This window comes from Pristiophorus japonicus, chromosome 23 (assembly GCF_044704955.1).
Source record: "Pristiophorus japonicus isolate sPriJap1 chromosome 23, sPriJap1.hap1, whole genome shotgun sequence".
Classification (NCBI taxonomy): Eukaryota; Metazoa; Chordata; class Chondrichthyes; family Pristiophoridae; genus Pristiophorus; species Pristiophorus japonicus.
In genome coordinates, this window is record NC_091999.1 from 58,710,166 (window position 1) to 58,723,723 (window position 13,558).

Sequence of the window (13,558 nt, forward strand, 5' to 3'; positions counted from 1 at the left end):
CCTTCTCAGTCTCACACTTTCTGTCTCTCGTTGTCTCTATCTCGGTGTCTGTCTCTCCCTGTTTGTCGGTTTGTCTCTGTCTCTCAATGTGTCTGTCGACTTCTCATGGTGTCCAGTTCTGTTCACAGCTCGATTCCTGCTCCGACAGAGCAGCTATCCGTCAGTTCCTCGTTAGTATAGTGGTGAGTATCCCTGCCTGTCACGCGGGAGACCGGGGTTCAATTCCCCGATGGGGAGGCAGATGTTTCAAAATGTTGATTTTTACTTCTGTTTCTTGGTAGATACATGTTAAAAATTCCAGAGCGAAATCGAACTGTGAAAATACAGGTAGAGGAGTTTGCCTCTTCCAGATTTTTAGCAAACGGAGACTTTTTCAGGATTCTTTGGCCGTCTGCTGCACAGAGATGGATGACTGAGTTTTTTCCGAGTAACGTTTAAAAAGCCAGCGACACAGTAGTCGTGGCCGAGTGGTTAAGGCGATGGACTAGAAATCCATTGGGATTTTCCCGCGCAGGTTCGAATCCTGCCGACTACGATTCTCAGCATTTTTCATTCCATTTCACAATTTAACCAGTTCTCTACCAAACTGATCATGTGATAATTGTAATAACGTCCCACACCTTTCAACACTGACATTTGTTCTCATTTTTATTAATCTGCAATATTCACGATGCATCCGTTTAAAAAATCGCAACAATCAGTCAAAGTTGCGACAGTGATTCAGCCTGTCTATCCCTCGAGATGGCTAAGGCATCTGTGCATGCCCGTTGGTGCGTGTAAATTTTTGGTTATGTGTGTCTCTGTGTCTGTCTATCTCTATTTTTGTCTCTGTATATGTGCAACTGTGTGTGGAAATCATCATACGAATTTGGTATGTCCTGGAACTTATAAAAAAGACTTGGGGAAAATAATACGGTTGTGAACTTTTGTATCGGATTTGGTTCAGTGGCAGCATTCTCGACTGAATCAGGAGTTTGTGTGTTCAAGTCGCACTCCTTGGACTTGAGCATATCATCTTGGCTAACACTCAAGTGCAGCACTTGGGGAATTTTGCAATGTTGAAGCTGTTGACTTTCGGATGAAATGTTAAATTGAAGCTCCGTCTGCACCCTCGGGTGGATATGAAAGGTCCCAGAGCATTACTCGAAACAGAGTAGGAGAGTTGCCCCCGTGTCAATATTCCTCAAAATGTTCGTAAATGCTCACTAAAAGACTATGTGCATGTGTTTGTATGTGGGGTTGGGGTTGAAGCCCAGTTTGTCACAGAGACAGAATCCAAGCTCTCACAGGGCCAGGATAACCGAGTGGTTATGTCGTTGGCCTTAAACTTCAAAGGGTTTTCCAACGTGGGTTCTTCCCCACTCCTGGTTTCTATTTATTTTAACACAGATTTCCTCCCATTCTGATCAGTGATGTCCGATTTTCATCGGTTGAATCAACAATTTTCTGTAACTATGTGTCACTCTGAACCGATAATGAAATGAAATTGTGAAATGTATCTGTGTCGCTCGGTCTCTGCCTCTCTCTCTCTCTCCACAGAGCTGTGTATGTGTTTGTATGTCTGAGTCTTTGTCTCTCTCAGTCTGACTCACTCTGTCTGTCCCTGTTTCTCCGTTTGTCTCAGTCTCTCAATCTGTCTCTTTCTCACGGTGCCCACGTCTGTTCCAATGGGATTCTCTCAGATTCTTTGTCTGACTGGCGCTCTCTTTCCCATCATTTCGGTCTGTCCATTTCTTTGCCTGTCTCTGTTAGTCCCTGCCTCTAACCTGAGAAGTATTTCCATCATTTTCTGTTTTAGTTTCTATCTCTTTCTCTCTATCTGTCTCTCTCCTTGTCACTGTCTTTATCATTGTCTTTCTCTCACTCTTTCCCTTTCTCTCTTAATAGATCAAACACACAAATCTCTGTCTCTGTATGTGTTTGAGACTTTGTCTCACCCAATCTGCCTCTCCTTCTCAGTCTCACACTTTCTGTCTCTCGTTGTCTCTATCTCGGTGTCTGTCTCTCCCTGTTTGTCGGTTTGTCTCTGTCTCTCAATGTGTCTGTCGACTTCTCATGGTGTCCAGTTCTGTTCACAGCTCGATTCCTGCTCCGACAGAGCAGCTATCCGTCAGTTCCTCGTTAGTATAGTGGTGAGTATACCCGCCTGTCACGCGGGAGCCCGGGGTTCAATTCCCCGACGGGGAGGCAGATGTTCCAAAATGTTGATTTTTACTTCTGTTTCTTGGTAGATACATGTTAAAAATTCCAGAGCGAAATCGAACTGTGAAAATACAGGTCGAGGAGTTTGCCTCTTCCAGATTTTTAGCAAACGGAGACTTTTTCAGGATTCTTTGGCCGTCTGCTGCACAGAGATGGATGACTGAGTTTTTTCTGAGTAACGTTTAAAAAGCCAGCGACACAGTAGTCGTGGCCGAGTGGTTAAGGCGATGGACTAGAAATCCATTGGGATTTTCCCGCGCAGGTTCGAATCCTGCCGACTACGATTCTCAGCATTTTTCATTCCATTTCACAATTTAACCAGTTCTCTACCAAACTGATCATGTGATAATTGGAATAACGTCCCACACCTTTCAACACTGACATTTGTTCTCATTTTTATTAATCTGCAATATTCACGATACATCCGTTTAAAAAATCGCAACAATCAGTCAATGTTGCGACAGTGATTCAGCCTGTCTATCCCTCGAGATGGCTAAGGCATCTGTGCATGCCCGTTGGTGCGTGTAAATTTTTGGTTATGTGTGTCTCTGTGTCTGTCTATCTGTACTTTTGTCTCTGTGTATGTGCAACTGTGTGTGGAAATCATCATACGAATTTGGTATGTCCTGGAACTTATAAAAAAGACTTGGGGAAAATAATACGGTTGTGAACTTTTGTATCGGCTTTGGTTCAGTGGCAGCATTCTCGACTGAATCAGGAGTTTGTGTGTTCAAGTCGCACTCCTTGGACTTGAGCATTTCATCTTGGCTAACACTCAAGTGCAGCACTTGGGGAATTTTGCAATGTTGAAGCTGTTGACTTTCGGATGAAATGTTAAATTGAAGCTCCGTCTGCACCCTCGGGTGGATATGAAAGGTCCCAGAGCATTACTCGAAACAGGGTAGGAGAGTTGCCCTCGTGTCAATATTCCTCAAAATGTTCGTAAATGCTCACTAAAAGACTATGTGCATGTGTTTGTATGTGGGGTTGGGGTTGAAGCCCAGTTTGTCACAGAGACAGAATCCAAGCTCTCACAGGGCCAGGATAACCGAGTGGTTATGTCGTTGGCCTTAAACTTCAAAGGGTTTTCCACCGTGGGTTCTTCCCCACTCCTGGTTTCTATTTATTTTAACACAGATTTCCTCCCATTCTGATCAGTGATGTCCGATTTTCATCGGTTGAATCAACAATTTTCTGTAACTATGTGTCACTCTGAACCGATAATGAAATGAAATTGTGAAATGTATCTGTGTCGCTCGGTCTCTGCCTCTCTCTCTCTCTCCACAGAGCTGTGTATGTGTTTGTATGTCTGAGTCTTTGTCTCTCTCAGTCTGACTCACTCTGTCTGTCCCTGTTTCTCCGTTTGTCTCAGTCTCTCAATCTGTCTCTTTCTCACGGTGCCCACGTCTGTTCCAATGGGATTCTCTCAGATTCTTTGTCTGACTGGCGCTCTCTTTCCCATCATTTCGGTCTGTCCCTTTCTTTGCCTGTCTCTGTTAGTCCCTGCCTCTAACCTGAGAAGTATTTCCATCATTTTCTGTTTTAGTTTCTATCTCTTTCTCTCTATCTGTCTCTCTCCTTGTCACTGTCTTTATCATTGTCTTTCTCTCACTCTTTCCCTTTCTCTCTTAATAGATCAAACACACAAATCTCTGTCTCTGTATGTGTTTGAGTCTTTTTCTCAACCAATCTGCCTCTCCTTCTCAGTCTCACACTTTCTGTCTCTCGTTGTCTCTATCTCGGTGTCTGTCTCTCCCTGTTTGTCGGTTTGTCTCTGTCTCTCAATGTGTCTGTCGACTTCTCATGGTGTCCAGTTCTGTTCACAGCTCGATTCCTGCTCCGACAGAGCAGCTATCCGTCCGTTCCTCGTTAGTATAGTGGTGAGTATCCCCGCCTGTCACGCGGGAGACCGGGGTTCAATTCCCCGACGGGGAGGCAGATGTTTCAAAATGTTGATTTTTACTTCTGTTTCTTGGTAGATACATGTTAAAAATTCCAGAGCGAAATCGAACTGTGAAAATACAGGTAGAGGAGTTTGCCTCTTCCAGATTTTTAGCAAACGGAGACTTTTTCAGGATTCTTTGGCCGTCTGCTGCACAGAGATGGAGGACTGAGTTTTTTCCGAGTAACGTTTAAAAAGCCAGCGACACAGTAGTCGTGGCCGAGTGGTTAAGGCGATGGACTAGAAATCCATTGGGATTTTCCCGCGCAGGTTCGAATCCTGCCGACTACGATTCTCAGCATTTTTCATTCCATTTCACAATTTAACCAGTTCTCTACCAAACTGATCATGTGATAATTGGAATAACGTCCCACACCTTTCAACACTGACATTTGTTCTCATTTTTATTAATCTGCAATATTCACGATACATCCGTTTAAAAAATCGCAACAATCAGTCAAAGTTGCGACAGTGATTCAGCCTGTCTATCCCTCGAGATGGCTAAGGCATCTGTGCATGCCCGTTGGTGCGTGTAAATTTTTGGTTATGTGTGTCTCTGTGTCTGTCTATCTCTATTTTTGTCTCTGTGTATGTGCAACTGTGTGTGGAAATCATCATACGAATTTGGTATGTCCTGGAACTTATAAAAAAAGACTTGGGGAAAATAATACGGTTGTGAACTTTTGTATCGGATTTGGTTCAGTGGCAGCATTCTCGACTGAATCAGGAGTTTGTGTGTTCAAGTCGCACTCCTTGGACTTGAGCATATCATCTTGGCTAACACTCAAGTGCAGCACTTGGAGAATTTTGCAATGTTGAAGCTGTTGACTTTCGGATGAAATGTTGAATTGAAGCTCCGTCTGCACCCTCGGGTGGATATGAAAGGTCCCAGAGCATTACTCGAAACAGAGTAGGAGAGTTGCCCCCGTGTCAATATTCCTCAAAATGTTCGTAAATGCTCACTAAAAGACTATGTGCATGTGTTTGTATGTGGGGTTGGGGTTGAAGCCCAGTTTGTCACAGAGACAGAATCCAAGCTCTCACAGGGCCAGGATAACCGAGTGGTTATGTCGTTGGCCTTAAACTTCAAAGGGTTTTCCAACGTGGGTTCTTCCCCACTCCTGGTTTCTATTTATTTTAACACAGATTTCCTCCCATTCTGATCAGTGATGTCCGATTTTCATCGGTTGAATCAACAATTTTCTGTAACTATGTGTCACTCTGAACCGATAATGAAATGAAATTGTGAAATGTATCTGTGTCGCTCGGTCTCTGCCTCTCTCTCTCTCTCCACAGAGCTGTGTATGTGTTTGTATGTCTGAGTCTTTGTCTCTCTCAGTCTGACTCACTCTGTCTGTCCCTGTTTCTCCGTTTGTCTCAGTCTCTCAATCTGTCTCTTTCTCACGGTGCCCACGTCTGTTCCAATGGGATTCTCTCAGATTCTTTGTCTGACTGGCGCTCTCTTTCCCATCATTTCGGTCTGTCCATTTCTTTGCCTGTCTCTGTTAGTCCCTGCCTCTAACCTGAGAAGTATTTCCATCATTTTCTGTTTTAGTTTCTATCTCTTTCTCTCTATCTGTCTCTCTCCTTGTCACTGTCTTTATCATTGTCTTTCTCTCACACTTTCCCTTTCTCTCTTAATAGATCAAACACACAAATCTCTGTCTCTGTATGTGTTTGAGACTTTGTCTCACCCAATCTGCCTCTCCTTCTCAGTCTCACACTTTCTGTCTCTCGTTGTCTCTATCTCGGTGTCTGTCTCTCCCTGTTTGTCGGTTTGTCTCTGTCTCTCAATGTGTCTGTCGACTTCTCATGGTGTCCAGTTCTGTTCACAGCTCGATTCCTGCTCCGACAGAGCAGCTATCCGTCAGTTCCTCGTTAGTATAGTGGTGAGTATACCCGCCTGTCAAGCGGGAGCCCGGGGTTCAATTCCCCGCCGGGGAGGCAGATGTTCCAAAAAGTTGATTTTTACTTCTGTTTCTTGGTAGATACATGTTAAAAATTCCAGAGCGAAATCGAACTGTGAAAATACAGGTCGAGGAGTTTGCCTCTTCCAGATTTTTAGCAAACGGAGACTTTTTCAGGATTCTTTGGCCGTCTGCTGCACAGAGATGGATGACTGAGTTTTTTCTGAGTAACGTTTAAAAAGCCAGCGACACAGTAGTCGTGGCCGAGTGGTTAAGGCGATGGACTAGAAATCCATTGGGATTTTCCCGCGCAGGTTCGAATCCTGCCGACTACGATTCTCAGCATTTTTCATTCCATTTCACAATTTAACCAGTTCTCTACCAAACTGATCATGTGATAATTGGAATAACGTCCCACACCTTTCAACACTGACATTTGTTCTCATTTTTATTAATCTGCAATATTCACGATACATCCGTTTAAAAAATCGCAACAATCAGTCAAAGTTGCGACAGTGATTCAGCCTGTCTATCCCTCGAGATGGCTAAGGCATCTGTGCATGCCCGTTGGTGCGTGTAAATTTTTGGTTATGTGTGTCTCTGTGTCTGTCTATCTGTACTTTTGTCTCTGTGTATGTGCAACTGTGTGTGGAATTCATCATACGAATTTGGTATGTCCTGGAACTTATAAAAAAGACTTGGGGAAAATAATACGGTTGTGAACTTTTGTATCGGCTTTGGTTCAGTGGCAGCATTCTCGACTGAATCAGGAGTTTGTGTGTTCAAGTCGCACTCCTTGGACTTGAGCATTTCATCTTGGCTAACACTCAAGTGCAGCACTTGGGGAATTTTGCAATGTTGAAGCTGTTGACTTTCGGATGAAATGTTAAATTGAAGCTCCGTCTGCACCCTCGGGTGGATATGAAAGGTCCCAGAGCATTACTCGAAACAGGGTAGGAGAGTTGCCCTCGTGTCAATATTCCTCAAAATGTTCGTAAATGCTCACTAAAAGACTATGTGCATGTGTTTGTATGTGGGGTTGGGGTTGAAGCCCAGTTTGTCACAGAGACAGAATCCAAGCTCTCACAGGGCCAGGATAACCGAGTGGTTATGTCGTTGGCCTTAAACTTCAAAGGGTTTTCCACCGTGGGTTCTTCCCCACTCCTGGTTTCTATTTATTTTAACACAGATTTCCTCCCATTCTGATCAGTGATGTCCGATTTTCATCGGTTGAATCAACAATTTTCTGTAACTATGTGTCACTCTGAACCGATAATGAAATGAAATTGTGAAATGTATCTGTGTCGCTCGGTCTCTGCCTCTCTCTCTCTCTCCACAGAGCTGTGTATGTGTTTGTATGTCTGAGTCTTTGTCTCTCTCAGTCTGACTCACTCTGTCTGTCCCTGTTTCTCCGTTTGTCTCAGTCTCTCAATCTGTCTCTTTCTCACGGTGCCCACGTCTGTTCCAATGGGATTCTCTCAGATTCTTTGTCTGACTGGCGCTCTCTTTCCCATCATTTCGGTCTGTCCCTTTCTTTGCCTGTCTCTGTTAGTCCCTGCCTCTAACCTGAGAAGTATTTCCATCATTTTCTGTTTTAGTTTCTATCTCTTTCTCTCTATCTGTCTCTCTCCTTGTCACTGTCTTTATCATTGTCTTTCTCTCACTCTTTCCCTTTCTCTCTTAATAGATCAAACACACAAATCTCTGTCTCTGTATGTGTTTGAGTCTTTTTCTCACCCAATCTGCCTCTCCTTCTCAGTCTCACACTTTCTGTCTCTCGTTGTCTCTATCTCGGTGTCTGTCTCTCCCTGTTTGTCGGTTTGTCTCTGTCTCTCAATGTGTCTGTCGACTTCTCATGGTGTCCAGTTCTGTTCACAGCTCGATTCCTGCTCCGACAGAGCAGCTATCCGTCCGTTCCTCGTTAGTATAGTGGTGAGTATCCCCGCCTGTCAAGCGGGAGACCGGGGTTCAATTCCCCGACGGGGAGGCAGATGTTTCAAAATGTTGATTTTTACTTCTGTTTCTTGGTAGATACATATTAAAAATTCCAGAGCGAAATCGAACTGTGAAAATACAGGTAGAGGAGTTTGCCTCTTCCAGATTTTTAGCAAACGGAGACTTTTTCAGGATTCTTTGGCCGTCTGCTGCACAGAGATGGAGGACTGAGTTTTTTCCGAGTAACGTTTAAAAAGCCAGCGACACAGTAGTCGTGGCCGAGTGGTTAAGGCGATGGACTAGAAATCCATTGGGATTTTCCCGCGCAGGTTCGAATCCTGCCGACTACGATTCTCAGCATTTTTCATTCCATTTCACAATTTAACCAGTTCTCTACCAAACTGATCATGTGATAATTGGAATAACGTCCCACACCTTTCAACACTTTCATTTGTTCTCATTTTTATTAATCTGCAATATTCACGATACATCCGTTTAAAAAATCGCAACAATCAGTCAAAGTTGCGACAGTGATTCAGCCTGTCTATCCCTCGAGATGGCTAAGGCATCTGTGCATGCCCGTTGGTGCGTGTAAATTTTTGGTTATGTGTGTCTCTGTGTCTGTCTATCTCTATTTTTGTCTCTGTGTATGTGCAACTGTGTGTGGAAATCATCATACGAATTTGGTTGTCCTGGAACTTATAAAAAAGACTTGGGGAAAATAATACGGTTGTGAACTTTTGTATCGGATTTGGTTCAGTGGCAGCATTCTCGACTGAATCAGGAGTTTGTGTGTTCAAGTCGCACTCCTTGGACTTGAGCATATCATCTTGGCTAACACTCAAGTGCAGCACTTGGGGAATTTTGCAATGTTGAAGCTGTTGACTTTCGGATGAAATGTTAAATTGAAGCTCCGTCTGCACCCTCGGGTGGATATGAAAGGTCCCAGAGCATTACTCGAAACAGAGTAGGAGAGTTGCCCCCGTGTCAATATTCCTCAAAATGTTCGTAAATGCTCACTAAAAGACTATGTGAATGTGTTTGTATGTGGGGTTGGGGTTGAAGCCCAGTTTGTCACAGAGACAGAATCCAAGCTCTCACAGGGCCAGGATAACCGAGTGGTTATGTCGTTGGCCTTAAACTTCAAAGGGTTTTCCAACGTGGGTTCTTCCCCACTCCTGGTTTCTATTTATTTTAACACAGATTTCCTCCCATTCTGATCAGTGATGTCCGATTTTCATCGGTTGAATCAACAATTTTCTGTAACTATGTGTCACTCTGAACCGATAATGAAATGAAATTGTGAAATGTATCTGTGTCGCTCGGTCTCTGCCTCTCTCTCTCTCTCCACAGAGCTGTGTATGTGTTTGTATGTCTGAGTCTTTGTCTCTCTCAGTCTGACTCACTCTGTCTGTCCCTGTTTCTCCGTTTGTCTCAGTCTCTCAATCTGTCTCTTTCTCACGGTGCCCACGTCTGTTCCAATGGGATTCTCTCAGATTCTTTGTCTGACTGGCTCTCTCTTTCCCATCATTTCGGTCTGTCCATTTCTTTGCCTGTCTCTGTTAGCCCCTGCCTCTAACCTGAGAATCATTTCCATCATTTTCTGTTTTAGTCTCTATCTCTTTCTCTCTATCTGTCTCTCTCCTTGTCACTGTCTTTATCATTGTCTTTCTCTCACTCTTTCCCTTTCTCTCTTAATAGATCAAACACACAAATCTCTGTCTCTGTATGTGTTTGTGTCTTTTTCTCACCCAATCTGCCTCTCCTTCTCAGTCTCGCACTTTCTGTCTCTCGTTGTCTCTATCTCGGTGTCTGTCTCTCCCTGTTTGTCGATTTGTCTCTGTCTCTCAATGTGTCTGTCGACTTCTCATGGTGTCCAGTTCTGTTCACAGCTCGATTCCTGCTCCGACAGAGCAGCTATCCGTCAGTTCCTCGTTAGTATAGTGGTGAGTGTCCCCGCCTGTCACGCGGGAGACCGGGGTTCAATTCCCCGACGGGGAGGCAGATGTTTCAAATGTTGATTTTTACTTCTGTTTCTTGGTAGATACATGTTAAAAATTCCAGAGCGAAATCGAACTGTGAAAATACAGGTAGAGGAGTTTGCCTCTTCCAGATTTTTAGCAAACGGAGACTTTTTCAGGATTCTTTGGCCGTCTGCTGCACAGAGATGGAGGACTGAGTTTTTTCCGAGTAACGTTTAAAAAGCCAGCGACACAGTAGTCGTGGCCGAGTGGTTAAGGCGATGGACTAGAAATCCATTGGGATTTTCCCGCGCAGGTTCGAATCCTGCCGACTACGATTCTCAGCATTTTTCATTCCATTTCACAATTTAACCAGTTCTCTACCAAACTGATCATGTGATAATTGGAATAACGTCCCACACCTTTCAACACTGACATTTGTTCTCATTTTTATTAATCTGCAATATTCACGATACATCCGTTTAAAAAATCGCAACAATCAGTCAAAGTTGCGACAGTGATTCAGCCTGTCTATCCCTCGAGATGGCTAAGGCATCTGTGCATGCCCGTTGGTGCGTGTAAATTTTTGGTTATGTGTGTCTCTGTGTCTGTCTATCTCTATTTTTGTCTCTGTGTATGTGCAACTGTCAGTGGAAATCATCATACGAATTTAGTATGTCCTGGAACTTATAAAAAAGACTTGGGGAAAATAATACGGTTGTGAACTTTTGTATCGGCTTAGGTTCAGTGGCAGCATTCTCGACTGAATCAGAAGTTTGTGTGTTCAAGTCGCACTCCTTGGACTTGAGCATATCATCTTGGCTAACACTCAAGTGCAGCACTTGGGGAATTTTGCAATGTTGAAGCTGTTGACTTTCGGATGAAATGTTAAATTGAAGCTCCGTCTGCACCCTCGGGTGGATATGAAAGGTCCCAGAGCATTACTCGAAACAGAGTAGGAGAGTTGCCCTCGTGTCAATATTCCTCAAAATGTTCGTAAATGCTCACTAAAAGACTATGTGCATGTGTTTGTATGTGGGGTTGGGGTTGAAGCCCAGTTTGTCACAGAGACAGAATCCAAGCTCTCACAGGGCCAGGATAACCGAGTGGTTATGTCGTTGGCCTTAATCTTCAAAGGGTTTTCCACCGTGGGTTCTTCCCCACTCCTGGTTTCTATTTATTTTAACACAGATTTCCTCCCATTCTGATCAGTGATGTCCGATTTTCATCGGTTGAATCAACAATTTTCTGTAACTATGTGTCACTCTGAACCGATAATGAAATGAAATTGTGAAATGTATCTGTGTCGCTCGGTCTCTGCCTCTCTCTCTCTCTCCACAGAGCTGTGTATGTGTTTGTATGTCTGAGTCTTTGTCTCTCTCAGTCTGACTCACTCTGTCTGTCCCTGTTTCTCCGTTTGTCTCAGTCTCTCAATCTGTCTCTTTCTCACGGTGCCCACGTCTGTTCCAATGGGATTCTCTCAGATTCTTTGTCTGACTGGCTCTCTCTTTCCCATCATTTCGGTCTGTCCATTTCTTTGCCTGTCTCTGTTAGCCCCTGCCTCTAACCTGAGAATCATTTCCATCATTTTCTGTTTTAGTCTCTATCTCTTTCTCTCTATCTGTCTCTCTCCTTGTCACTGTCTTTATCATTGTCTTTCTCTCACTCTTTCCCTTTCTCTCTTAATAGATCAAACACACAAATCTCTGTCTCTGTATGTGTTTGTGTCTTTTTCTCACCCAATCTGCCTCTCCTTCTCAGTCTCACACTTTCTGTCTCTCGTTGTCTCTATCTCGGTGTCTGTCTCTCCCTGTTTGTCGGTTTGTCTCTGTCTCTCAATGTGTCTGTCGACTTCTCATGGTGTCCAGTTCTGTTCACAGCTCGATTCCTGCTCCGACAGAGCAGCTATCCGTCAGTTCCTCGTTAGTATAGTGGTGAGTATCCCCGCCTGTCACGCGGGAGACCGGGGTTCAATTCCCCGACGGGGAGGCAGATGTTTCAAAATGTTGATTTTTACTTCTGTTTCTTGGTAGATACATGTTAAAAATTCCAGAGCGAAATCGAACTGTGAAAATACAGGTAGAGGAGTTTGCCTCTTCCAGATTTTTAGCAAACGGAGACTTTTTCAGGATTCTTTGGCCGTCTGCTGCACAGAGATGGAGGACTGAGTTTTTTCGGAGTAACGTTTAAAAAGCCAGCGACACAGTAGTCGTGGCCGAGTGGTTAAGGCGATGGACTAGAAATCCATTGGGATTTTCCCGCGCAGGTTCGAATCCTGCCGACTACGATTCTCAGCATTTTTCATTCCATTTCACAATTTAACCAGTTCTCTACCAAACTGATCATGTGATAATTGGAATAACGTCCCACACCTTTCAACACTGACATTTGTTCTCATTTTTATTAATCTGCAATATTCACGATACATCCGTTTAAAAAATCGCAACAATCAGTCAAAGTTGCGACAGTGATTCAGCCTGTCTATCCCTCGAGATGGCTAAGGCATCTGTGCATGCCCGTTGGTGCGTGTAAATTTTTGGTTATGTGTGTCTCTGTGTCTGTCTATCTCTATTTTTGTCTCTGTGTATGTGCAACTGTCAGTGGAAATCATCATACGAATTTAGTATGTCCTGGAACTTATAAAAAAGACTTGGGGAAAATAATACGGTTGTGAACTTTTGTATCGGCTTAGGTTCAGTGGCAGCATTCTCGACAGAATCAGAAGTTTGTGTGTTCAAGTCGGACTCCTTGGACTTGAGCATATCATCTTGGCTAACACTCAAGTGCAGCACTTGGGGAATTTTGCAATGTTGAAGCTGTTGACTTTCGGATGAAATGTTAAATTGAAGCTCCGTCTGCACCCTCGGGTGGATATGAAAGGTCCCAGAGCATTACTCGAAACAGAGTAGGAGAGTTGCCCTCGTGTCAATATTCCTCAAAATGTTCGTAAATGCTCACTAAAAGACTATGTGCATGTGTTTGTATGTGGGGTTGGGGTTGAAGCCCAGTTTGTCACAGAGACAAAATCCAAGCTCTCACAGGGCCAGGATAACCGAGTGGTTATGTCGTTGGCCTTAAACTTCAAAGGGTTTTCCACCGTGGGTTCTTCCCCACTCCTGGTTTCTATTTATTTTAACACAGATTTCCTCCCATTCTGATCAGTGATGTCCGATTTTCATCGGTTGAATCAACAATTTTCTGTAACTATGTGTCACTCTGAACCGATAATGAAATGAAATTGTGAAATGTATCTGTGTCGCTCGGTCTCTGCCTCTCTCTCTCTCTCCACAGAGCTGTGTATGTGTTTGTATGTCTGAGTCTTTGTCTCTCTCAGTCTGACTCACTCTGTCTGTCCCTGTTTCTCCGTTTGTCTCAGTCTCTCAATCTGTCTCTTTCTCACGGTGCCCACGTCTGTTCCAATGGGATTCTCTCAGATTCTTTGTCTGAATGGCTCTCTCTTTCCCATCATTTCGGTCTGTCCATTTCTTTGCCTGTCTCTGTTAGCCCCTGCCTCTAACCTGAGAATCATTTCCATCATTTTCTGTTTTAGTCTCTATCTCTTTCTCTCTATCTGTCTCTCTCCTTGTCACTGTCTTTATCATTGTCTTTCT

General features: G+C 43.8%; 14 non-coding genes and 1 pseudogene across 14 annotated transcripts; 14 read left to right on the forward strand and 1 right to left on the reverse strand.

The window, feature by feature from the left end:
- LOC139235565 (zinc finger protein 595-like) overlaps positions 1–13,558 on the reverse strand; it is a 115,980-nt pseudogene that overhangs the window by 64,983 nt on the left and 37,439 nt on the right.
- trnad-guc (transfer RNA aspartic acid (anticodon GUC)) lies at positions 166–237 on the forward strand. The gene has a single exon. It is a non-coding gene; the product is annotated as a tRNA-Asp (tRNA).
- On the forward strand, positions 454–535 carry trnas-aga (transfer RNA serine (anticodon AGA)). The gene has a single exon. It is a non-coding gene; the product is annotated as a tRNA-Ser (tRNA).
- On the forward strand, positions 2,116–2,187 carry trnad-guc (transfer RNA aspartic acid (anticodon GUC)). Its single transcript has one exon. It is a non-coding gene; the product is annotated as a tRNA-Asp (tRNA).
- Positions 2,404–2,485, forward strand: trnas-aga (transfer RNA serine (anticodon AGA)). The gene has a single exon. It is a non-coding gene; the product is annotated as a tRNA-Ser (tRNA).
- Positions 4,066–4,137, forward strand: trnad-guc (transfer RNA aspartic acid (anticodon GUC)). Its single transcript has one exon. It is a non-coding gene; the product is annotated as a tRNA-Asp (tRNA).
- On the forward strand, positions 4,354–4,435 carry trnas-aga (transfer RNA serine (anticodon AGA)). The gene has a single exon. It is a non-coding gene; the product is annotated as a tRNA-Ser (tRNA).
- On the forward strand, positions 6,017–6,088 carry trnad-guc (transfer RNA aspartic acid (anticodon GUC)). The gene has a single exon. It is a non-coding gene; the product is annotated as a tRNA-Asp (tRNA).
- Positions 6,305–6,386, forward strand: trnas-aga (transfer RNA serine (anticodon AGA)). The gene has a single exon. It is a non-coding gene; the product is annotated as a tRNA-Ser (tRNA).
- Positions 7,967–8,038, forward strand: trnad-guc (transfer RNA aspartic acid (anticodon GUC)). The gene has a single exon. It is a non-coding gene; the product is annotated as a tRNA-Asp (tRNA).
- trnas-aga (transfer RNA serine (anticodon AGA)) lies at positions 8,255–8,336 on the forward strand. The gene has a single exon. It is a non-coding gene; the product is annotated as a tRNA-Ser (tRNA).
- On the forward strand, positions 9,916–9,987 carry trnad-guc (transfer RNA aspartic acid (anticodon GUC)). Its single transcript has one exon. It is a non-coding gene; the product is annotated as a tRNA-Asp (tRNA).
- On the forward strand, positions 10,203–10,284 carry trnas-aga (transfer RNA serine (anticodon AGA)). Its single transcript has one exon. It is a non-coding gene; the product is annotated as a tRNA-Ser (tRNA).
- Positions 11,865–11,936, forward strand: trnad-guc (transfer RNA aspartic acid (anticodon GUC)). The gene has a single exon. It is a non-coding gene; the product is annotated as a tRNA-Asp (tRNA).
- On the forward strand, positions 12,153–12,234 carry trnas-aga (transfer RNA serine (anticodon AGA)). The gene has a single exon. It is a non-coding gene; the product is annotated as a tRNA-Ser (tRNA).